Source organism: Euprymna scolopes, chromosome 46, assembly GCF_053919585.1.
Source record: "Euprymna scolopes isolate OS-2025 chromosome 46, ASM5391958v1, whole genome shotgun sequence".
Lineage (NCBI taxonomy): Eukaryota > Metazoa > Mollusca > Cephalopoda > Sepiida > Sepiolidae > Euprymna > Euprymna scolopes.
The window spans coordinates 174,495,864-174,507,616 of record NC_136527.1 but is presented as its reverse complement, the minus strand read 5'-3'; the positions used below and the strand labels follow the sequence as shown (position 1 = coordinate 174,507,616).

The following is an 11,753-nucleotide window of genomic DNA, read 5'->3' as shown; positions in this document are numbered from 1 at the left end:
AAAAACAAAAACTACTTATAGAAAACCAATAAGAATCAGGATGACAGTTTTTGCAAAATGTTATGCCAAACGATTTTTACAATATCTCCTGTTTTTTGCTTTTTTTTTTTTCAAATTATGAAGTGAAAGTACAGAATAGTTAACATCATATAACATCTAATCCCCATCTAAAAAACGTAAGAAACCAAAAACTAATATGAATCCCCCGTCTCTTCCCTCCGAAACAAAAATTTGAAACTGTAAACGAAGTATCATTGACTGCTAACTGGTTATAAAGTGAGTGTTAATTTTACATTAAATTATATAGGAAAGTGATCCCCACTCTAAAATCTGAAATAAGTATTATTAATTTATAATTCCTTTAGTGGGTATTTTAAGGCTGTATAAATGTAATAGTCAAAAAATAAACTCCATTTTTTTAGGGGTTAAACTATGCTGGGTTAGATTATAAAAGCTTACAAATATTGTTTTCTACATTAAGTAATTGCTAATTGATGATAATTGATCATTTTATGTAAACTTTATAAAAGAAAGTAACGCATCTTTTAAAATATTACATATTGGATGAAACATAAAAATTAAAACGGAATTCTCCAATGATATAATATATTTCTTTAAATCTTAAAACAATGAAATACAAAAAAAAAAAAGTTTTCGTGATCAGATGTATTAACAAAAAGCTTAATTCAATCAACTTCGAATTAAATTATTTTCCCAGAAATCACACAAGTTTTACAAAACTAATCATATTTTTAACAAAAATCTAAATATCACATTGAATAAAATAATTTAAAGATATTTTTTAACTCATACTATTATCATATTATTATTATCATATTTTATTGGATTGAAAAAACAAAAATAAATAAACTTATTTTAATGTTAAGATTATATTAAAAGTTATAGATTTGATTTTTAGAGTAAAAAAAGAAAACAAACTTACGTATATTCCAGGAATTCAATACGAAAAAAACATCGGGATAAATTCGTTTTTCTTTTGTGTTAAAAACACAAAAAATGTTTTGTTTGTTATGATTTCTTTCGTAAATTGATGCAGCTTTTGTTTTGTCCAATTTATTAAGAAATAAAATAAATGAAAATATAAAAGAATCAAAACTAAAAGATAAAAAACGTGAAATTATTTAAAGAGAAAATCAACTGCGAAAGAACAAAGAACTTAAGGTCATCGTAATAACACGGTGAAATCATTATTTCGTTCCTCGTGTAAAAATGTCTGTTTATTAGTTAAGTATGCCGAACTTTTTCCGTTTCAAGTTTAGATTGGATTTGTCAACGTGTATGAATTTCTTTATAAAATGTATTTTCTTTTTTGTATAAATAAGATACATGATGATTTAAAAATCAGGTTTATTTTATTTTATTTTATTATTTTATTTTTTTTTTGGAAGACTGAACATTTCATTATAATTTGGAGTAGTCAAACTACTGTTAACATCCAAGATGAGAAATGTAGTCAGAATAATCAGCAAATTTGCCGATTAGTTGTACAAATAGCCTCGAACCATATAATCACTAAAAGGGACTCTTAAAGGTCAACACCGGTATCGAGCATAAGTTTGTTTACATGTTTCACAAAGTTTAAATGGCTAAAATATAATCACGTAATTATTGAAAATGTGATCATGTGATTAAAATTTAATTTTTTTAACCACGGTGTTTAACAAATTAAAAAAATCATGAAAGATGAATTTTTAAAATGATTAAACGTGTTTTATTTTATAATTTAAAATGAAAAACATTGAACGATAAAAATAACATTTTCAGTACTTATGTATTGTTGGTAACTGTGCTGAAATGATATTGTTATTTTATTGAAAGCCATTCTTAACATGGGGAGGGTTTTTTGTAACTATTCTACGCTTCCACCTTACAATTAAAAAAAAGAAAAAAAAAAGATATCGTAAAACTTTGATTTAACCTGAAAAACTATTTTAAAATAGCGCGGTACCAAAAATGCATAAGCACGAAATCTTGTTTTAATTTTACAATAGATATTTTTCTCGGATGCATATGACGGCAGATAGTACTGTGTTATTTTTATATAGTTTTTATTTTTTCAGTTTAAATTCAAGTTTCACGATTTTTTTTATTATATAAAGTTGTAATGTGGAAGCATAAATTAGTTACAAAACCCTCACCTCCTCATATTAAGAATGGTTTTCAAAATAATAACGTTATTATTTCAGCTCGGCACCAAAAATATATAAGTACACAAAATTTCATTTTTATTGCTCAATGGTTTTCATTTTAAATTATAAAATGAAATGTGAACTTGTACATTTTAATAAAGACATTAAAAATGAAAATAGCGAAGAAAAAAAAAGGTTATATTGTACGTATCTATTATGGAATGAAGTTCTCTGGAAAAACTTTCATTTAATTTGGTCAAGTAGTTTTATTTTTTTAAAGCAAAAAAAAAACACAATTTGTTATGATACAATACCAATTTTTAAGAAGAAAATCTATTATTTAAGATGGGAAGGGAGGTATCGGCACTTTAGACTGAGTTATCTCCCCGTGGCGTGTTCTAAAAATCCAAACACGGCCATCGTCTCTGAACTTTTTTTTTTCAGAGAACTTCAGTCCATAACGGATACGTATAATATAACCTTTTTTCGATATTTTCATTTTTTTAATGTGTTGATTAAACTGTACAAGTACCAATAAAAGATATTTAATCATTTTCATAATTTTGGTAACGAAAAATACCTGTGCACATAATTCAACTATGTTTGGATGCCCAATTTTCGAGGGGATATGTGGGATTCAATCAATAGACACACTAATTCTGCGGTAGTTTTCCAGAGGTTTTCATTCATCAATCAACATCGAAAGAAGACACTTTCAGTTGTTGAAGGCGACAACTCGATGGATTTCTTACGCTTAAGAAATTCATATGTTAAGAGCAAACGTTGGTGGTGTGTACATGCAGATTATATTGAAATTGAAGTGGATGATAAACGTTGAAATTGAAGTGGATGATAAACTGGTCGAGAGAATAGGCCTTTTTTGGCGTGTATAGAAACGGGCGATTGGGAAGACAGAAACAAGGACGTCCTTACACTCGTTTGTGAGAGATGAAGAGATACGGACGGAAGGTAGCTGAGAATTAAAGTGGTTTTCTGCTCCAAATGAGACGTAGGGTAGGATTTCTGATTTTGATTATATTATCGGGTTGAGCGCGTACGCAGACCCCACACTTAGAAATAGCACGTCCGAGTCGTCCACATTTGAGACGATCATAAAGGTCAACCCAACCGCAGTGCAATGGAAGGGCCTCACTTTGGGGGAACGACCTAAATGATCACCGTTACCCCTACGTAAGGTAAGTATAAGATTTTTTAAGGCTGTCCACTAGTGTTTTTATATCATACATCTATACTCACCACTGACAATAATCAATAAAATACTTAATATGTTCCATATAATTCTCACTAATATCAGTATATCACAACATTTTATTCACCAATAACAAAATTCATTACAAAAATATTACTATCATTTAAAATTACAAACACTTTCACAAAATACCTTAATTCTTAAAGAAACTTGTCAAGGTCGTTAACATGTTAACAAAATAAATTCATAATCTTTTACATGAGAACAAATCTGTGGGAACATGATGAGAATTATCAGCGAACCGGATGCTAACGTCTCTAGCATAAGAGACAAAATGAAAAATCGTCTTTTGCACATGGCTCCACGCATCGTTTCCGTTTGGAAAAAGAAAAATAAGATAACCATAAAAGAATTATCAACAAATGGCAGAGCTCCGCGCCTAAAATAAAGGCCCAAAAATTACAGTCAGTGGGAGCCGATGTGCCCCTATAAAACGAGGCATTTTTAGGGAATGAAAAAAGAAGGAGAAAAACACAGGAGGCGAAGACGCCGCGCTGCTAGTTGTTGATGAAAGTAGTCGCCGCTTTCAGCCCAGCTGCGTCAGTGAACGCACGGACATTCTTCCACCCGACCTAAAGAAATGAAGAAGAAAAAGGAAAGAAGAGGAGATTCGCCCAGCTGCGTCAGTGAACGCACGGGGAGATTCTCCCACCCGACCTAAAGAGATGAAGAAGAAGAAGAAGAAGAAGAAGAAGAAGAAGAAGAAGAAGAAGAAGAAGAAGAAGAAGAAGAAGAAATAAGGCATCAGTGAACTGAAGCCAACTCCGCTCTCACGTTATGGGCCAAGATGCCTTCAATTCTAAACAATGTCTAATTCAAACAAACCAAAGAAAAAAAAGGAGAAAAACACAGGAGGCAAAGACGCCGTGCTGCTAGTTGTTGATGAAAGTAGTCGCCGCTTTCAAGTTAAAAGCCTAGACACATATCACCGAAGTAGCACGACCGGCCACCCACTTAACACCCCTGTCGTCCGAAAAGATAAGTACGCTTACGAAATTCATTCTTTGTTTAATTATACAAGCCTACAAAAGTTCATTCCTTATCAATGCATACACACCTACAAACATCCTACGAACACTTTACCTTTTCTAATTAAAACTGTCATTAATAAATAAAACCGGTTCTCAACCTTTTCAATATGCGTCAGTCTTTTTATAAACCTACGGGCCATAAATTCAAACGAATAAAAACTTGTAGAATTAAAACCAAATCACAAATCCAAAAAACAACCAATCAAATTAGACAACATTGTATTTGTATATGAAAGTATATTTTTATTGAATCAAATCAGACAGTTTTGTCTGTGTTTAATTATATCGAAGTAGGGTGAAACAAAAAGAAATAAAAAATTACCATCTGAAGAGTTGTCTTTCCTTATTTGAGCGGTATTTAAAAATGCCAATAAATTCTATTACTTTTTTTTTATATGTTAATCTCATGAAATAGATTTTGGTTAATATAAAGTAAAGTTATTGAAGGCAATCTTTACTGCAAGGCTGCGTAATTGTTCCGACAGATAGAAAGGCAACATCTAAACAAGTGTAGTCGAGTCTAGCGCACGTCGTCGTGATCGTAGTTGTCGTCAGGGAGGGACACTTCCTTGCTTTGGTTGGACAGCTATTTTAGGCGACCCACGCTGATAATTAATGTGAATGATATAAAATGTGTTTTTAAAAGTAATATTTGTGACGACAGAAGGAAAACAGGTATATAAACAGCGTGCACACATATTAATATAATTTTTTTTATTTTTAATGTAATAACGAAAAAAGAAGAAACATATTAATATAATTTATTATTTTTTAATTTAATATGAAAAAAGACATATTAATATCATTTATTATTTTTAATGCAAAAAATCAACTTCATGAAGCATTTCTGTTACTACTGTTTTCGGGTAAACTTACAACAAATAACCACTCCAACGTCCCATGTTAAGAACGACATTCGGAATAGACACCCCTAACCTTCCCATGTTAAGAACGACTTTCAAATTAAACGCCAACAACCTTTTCAGCATACCCGAAAACTTATAAAGTTGACATGTGCAATGTGAACAATGAGTTGGACGTAATGTAAAAATGATTAGAATTTAAAACGAAACGAAATTTAAATTCTCTTTTTCATTTTACATGAACCATAAACCTGCACATTCACCGCAAGTTTTACCATCGTTTATTATTTTTAATGTTAGAAAAAAATAAACACCGACTGCTTGGAGCATTTCTGTTGATCTCATGAAATAGTTTTTAATTAATATAAATTTTAAGTTTTAAGGCAATCTCCTATAATATATCGATAATATAGCATAGTTCTTTTTTTTTAGGCAAACCACGCTGATAATTAATGTAAATGGGCGCGTTTTTTATACAAGGTCATTGTGCAGAGGGAGACAACTCCATATTACTAAGAGGTTCGTTCATTTTTTATCTCATAATTTAGGACGTCACTACTAACGATATTTTTTTTATTAAATCAAAACATCACCAAAAACAGGGCTGAGACGAATTATTTTTAATGTAAGAAATTTGATAACCTTAATAATACAAAACGTAGTTTTTATGCGACTATTAAGAGAATTATTTCTGTTTTCATCTCATGATTTATGACGCTAATACGAACGAGATTTTCCTTAGATGAAAACATTTGAAAAAAAAAAGTTGCCTCAACTTTTTCTATTTAAAAAAAAAAAAAATTAAATTATTATTAAAACGTAAGGTTCTATAAGAAAAGAAAATAGTCTTTAAGCGTAAAACTCAAAGAATGTAAACATTTCAAAAGAAATGGATTTTTTCCGACTAATTAATTAATAAATGTTATGGGAAGATTTGTTACAAAAAAAATGTCGCCACAGCTTTAAAAAAAAAAGTTGTTTGTTAAAATCACAATTTCCTCTTCAGCTATCGTTGCATTTTCCTTTATTTTCGCAACAAATCTTACCAGACATTAATTTTAAAAAAGTAGTAAAACATGTTTTGTAATGTATATTTTTTTTATAGATCCTCACAATAATAGGTTTTGCATTACTGTACACATAGATTCGAAAAAGTCGAAAAAAAACAAACAAATATATAACAAATAAATGTTATCAAAAACAAGATAAGATACTTTTCTACCTAACTGGATATGTATTTGGTGTTTTTATTTAATGTAACATGTTTATTTAGCTCGAAACACATACAGTGTTTACCGATGTATTGGAAAGTTAAATATGGCGCCTGACTCTCTTGTTGACACGGTAGGTTTGGGAAAAGGAGTCCAAAATAAAAATAAAATACTATGCAAAATACTGTTGGAAATTCACTCAATATATGTTACCGTGAAATAAGCTGACATATATTCGGTGGGTTTTTAACAGTATCTTGTCTAGTTTTTTTTTTTTTTAATTTTTAAGTCCTTTTCCCAAACTTACCGCATCAAAGATTAAAAAAAGAAATCGATGCAGCTTTTGTTTTAATAAAAATATCGTTATCCTATGGTTGCGATAATATAGGAATAATCAAGAAACAATGTTCCGTGAATGAAATAAAGGGATAAATATGTAATGTACATTTAAATAAAAGAAGGAAAGTTTATTAACGTATTTACAGGAAGACAATGTGTAGTGTTTGTCGTGTTCAGTCCAGGTATATCCGGTGACCAATGTTTGCAATTAAAGGGACGTAACTCCCAGAAGAGTTACCTTCCCCTGAAACAATATATAAGGTAAATAAAAGAGCGTTTGAGCAAGTCACACGTCGAGCAGTAGATTGTAAAGTATTGATTTGTGTCCTTTTCTATTCTCTACCATATTCACAGCCGGGAGCCGGTGCATCATTTTACAACATTAAACTACTTCTCTTTCAAAGACGGTGTTAATGCATGGGAGGAGGGCACAACCCATGGCAAATAAAGCCTCTCTTGAATTAGCTACAAGCATGATAACGCAAAACATGGTTGGAATGAACAAACAAATTAGAAACAGGTACTGCACTGCACTTTAATTATTCTTCGTTTAATGCTGATTTTATGTAAAACAGGCAGATTAATAAGCAGGTTGAAGTCTGGAATAATGAGTGAAGGTCATCGTAAGTTTAACCGAATCAAGTTTGATAACAATAAGTTGCAATTCCCATTACGTAATCATGCATGACGTCATAATTTAATTTCTTGGACCAAATCTATTTTTGTCATTTGACTGACTTCACTGTTTGTGCAATTCCTTCCTCTTATTGGATTTGTTTATGTGAAATATTTAGTTTTACAATTTTTAATATCAACATTATTTGGATTATTATTCGGACTAGGCTGTTCTCATTTGGGACGTGAGGAGTAATTCGACTAATCCAAATAATAATAATTTATCTAAAAAAAATAAACCTGATTTTAAAAGCTTCATATATAGTTTTACTTAATTTAATACGAAATATAAATTTACAATAGAAATACCCCAAAAGGTTTAAGAATGACAGATGTAATCTAAACTTTATAGGAAAACAATTCGGACATTTTTACACAAGGAACAAAATAATGCTTTCACCGTGTTATTACGATGACCTTAAGTTCTTTGTTCTTTAGCAGTTGATTTTTTCTTTAAATAATTTCACGTTTATATCGTGTTTTTCAACTTTTAATTTTGATTCTTTTATATTTTCATATATTTTATTTCCTTATGAATTGAACACACAAAACAAAAGTTGTATCAATTTACTGAAGAAATCACAACAAATTTTCTGTTTTGAACACAAAAGAAAAAAAACGACACTTTTCTCGTATTTAATTTCCTGATTGAAAGGTAAGTTTATTTCTTTTTTTTATAATATCATTTAACAACTTACAAATAATTTTTAATATTAAAATAATTTATTTTTTATTGCAATCCAATATGAAAGGTAAGTTATTTTTACGCTTTAAAACAAAATCCCTGTGAATAACTTTTAAAAATAATCTGCAAAGGAAAAGCAAGCAGTTTATTTTTTGCACCCCAGAAATATTGATTCTTAAAAAAATCTTAAAAATTAAAAATAGTTTATTTTTTATTTTTATTTATTGAAATTTTTTTTTTTTTTTTTTTTGCAATAAAAATAATGATTCTGTCATGTTTTATAACTAGGCACCGCCAAAATCGGGGGGGGGGAGAAGATAATTAAGTTTTGACGGACCGTCTTTTTAAAAATCTACCAAAAATCAGGTAATTATCCTATCAATACGAAATTTTCAGCGATTACTAAAAGAAGAATGAACTTATTTTTCATAAACTATATATATATATATATATATATATATATTTCTTTTCATAAACGATATCTATATATATATAGATTTTGTTATTGTTGTTATTTTTCAAGCGAGAACTACGATTCATATATTTTATTTCTTAATGAATTGGACACACAAAACAAAAGTTGTATCAATTTACTAAAGAAATTCTAACAAACAAAACAAATTTTCTGTTTTTAAAACAAAAGAAACACGATTTCATCCCAATGTTTTTTCGTATTGAATTCCTGGAAATATACGTAAGTTTGTATCTTTTTTTCTTTTTTTTACACTAAAAAATCAAATCTATAACTTTTAATATAATCTTAACATTAAAATAAGTTTATTTATTTTTGTTTTTGCAATCCAATAAAATATGAAAATAATATTATGATTTAAAAAATATCTTTAAAATATTTTATTCAATGTGATAACTTGTGTGATTTCTGGGAAAATAATAATTTAATTCAAAGTTGATCGAATTAAGCTTTTTGTTAATACATCTGATCACGAAAACTATTTTTGTTGTTTTTCATTGTTTTAAGTTAAAAAAAAACAAAACAAAAAAACAAAAGAAAAACAACCTCGTTGGAGAATTCCGTTTTTATTTTATGTTTAATCCAATATGTAATATTTTAAAATATGCGTCACTTTCTTTTATAAAGTTTACATAAAATGATCAATTATCATCAATTAGCAATTACTTAATGTAGAAAACAATATTCGTAAGTCTTTACAATCTAACACAGCATAGTTTAGCTCTAAAATAATAATAATTGACTTTAGGTATCTCCACGGCGATGTGTAAAACGTCAGTAGTACACATATTACGTCATCATTTCGTGTGTTTGTGTGTCTATAAAAACACGAGACAATCACAAAATTCTGACATAAGCCTGAAGAATCCAAGAGTGGATGAAACGCGGAATATGCAGCGTAGCTTAATCGCCATATATATTTTATAACTTACTAACTAGCGCTACCTACGTATTGAGCACCGTTGACGTAAATACTTAAAATTCGTGCATAAATTTATACTTTCCTATATTAATTTATGTGGGTAAATGAAGTATATATATATATATATATATATATATATATATATATATATATATATAGTTATTGTTGTTTTTTTTTTCAAGCAATACATACGGTTAATATTGGCTCCACCTTGGAGCTCATTTTTTATTTACTTAGAAAGTCGCCCTTTTTAATTTGGACGTATATAACATTTTTATTTATTTTATTATTTTTAAAACAGTAATCTACGTACATGCGTGTTTCAAGGTTTTTACCTCTCATCAGCGTAGTTTAACTGCCTCTAGGGATCGAACCTCAGACCATGTTTACCACAGTCTGGTGCCTTAACCGTTAGGCCATAATCCCTAGATTGATTATACTGTTTATTTTTATCGCTTATAATTATATATATAATTATATTTTACTATAATAATTAAATTTTTCATAAACTACACACATATATATATATATATATATATATATATATATATATATATATATATATATATATATATATATATATATATATATATTCATAAACGATTTATATATATATGTATATATATCCAGAGAGGCGGTAGCACTCTCTATATAGGGATGGCCCGTACACGCCTATATACGCCTACAAAACAAAACTATCCAAATCAACTAAAATCAACTTATAAGTTTCAAAAAGCACATATTCTTACAGAGAAGTGTCTTACGAATCCAGCGAGTGTCAGAACGTCGGTTAAAATGTCAAAAGAGAGAAGAAAAAAAAAAGGGTACAAAAATGGCCAATTGTTCTTCTTTCTTCTTCTTTCTTCTTTCTTTTGAGACGATGTATCTCGGTGTACGAACGGTCTCTGACAACAGTTCAAGCATCAATCGACTGCTCTTTACACGGAGAAGTGCAGTGCCCCATCGCTTTTTAGCTAACTCCATAATTAAATAAGATTACATGTAATAACAAGTTTTAAACACTATATACCCAATGTAGACAGACCACTTCGAACACGGAACTTCTCTCAAAAGGGACAGCTCCAAATAATACACCGGATGCTCACAGACGTTCCAGTTTGCCAGTGGCCTATATTTCTTGGACGCTGAATATTTGAGGTAAACGTTAAGGTTTTTTCTTTAAACAGTAAACCACCAGCGTTAATGAAACCACGAAATCTTTATCTCAGTTGATCAAAATTGTTATAAGAGTAACCTATCAGCAAGTACGACGTCAAAAAACAATGTTATAAAAACAAATAATTCTTCAGATTTTTGACTGTAAAATATGTACAAAATGTCAATGCTGTGACCAGGATTTGAACCTAGGTTAGCACGGCCACAACGTGGGGTCCTAACCTCTAGACGATCACGGCTAACACTGACGTCTGTCGCTCTTGGCAGAAAGACACATGACTACTGTCAAACTATTGAAAAATAAGGAGAAAACTTGAAATTCTCATGCATGCGCAAAAATACACTATATCAACCATTGTTAAATGCAGCTGAATCTCTTCGCTCGCTAAGAAAAGTAGATCAGACCAGTTCTTCTAAGAACTCACCAAACGCCAAAGGAAATAAGTTAAATTAACCACAAAAGAAACTGCAAGAAAGTCATCTTCTAAGAACTCACTGGAAGCTGACCAAAAAGAATAAAAATCCAAGCCCTAGCCACAAAAATAACTAGATATTGTGGCTACTATACACAATCTACTAATAAAAACAAGTAAGTTTTCTAAAATAAACTACAATAAATTAACCAAGTAACCTCCCACTGTCACTGATTAGGACTTCATATAAAGATAACAACTACACTATTGGTGTATATACCGTTCCACACTTTAACTATTGGTGACGGGGCAGTATCTCAATTCTACGAGAGTTGTCTTGCTATAAGATAAGTGATATTATAGTAAGATACACATAAGTGTTATATGTTTACATTTAATAAAAAAATGCCAAAGTCAGCACGTAGTAAAAAAGCTCAGAGAAATATAGACTATGAAAAAAACAAAGTCAAGGTATTATCTGAGCAAAAAGAATACTATCAGAAAAATGCTGAAATAATAAAAATTAAGTATCATGCAAATCCTGAG

At 29.8% G+C, this 11,753-nt stretch overlaps 1 non-coding gene across 1 annotated transcript; it reads right to left on the bottom strand.

Annotated features, from left to right (window-relative positions):
- Window positions 1–3,191: 3,191 nt before the first annotated feature.
- Window positions 3,192–3,354, bottom strand: LOC145271610 (U1 spliceosomal RNA). Its single transcript, XR_013866016.1, has one exon. It is a non-coding gene; the product is annotated as a U1 spliceosomal RNA (small nuclear RNA).
- Between the last annotated feature and the right edge of the window lie 8,399 nt (window positions 3,355–11,753).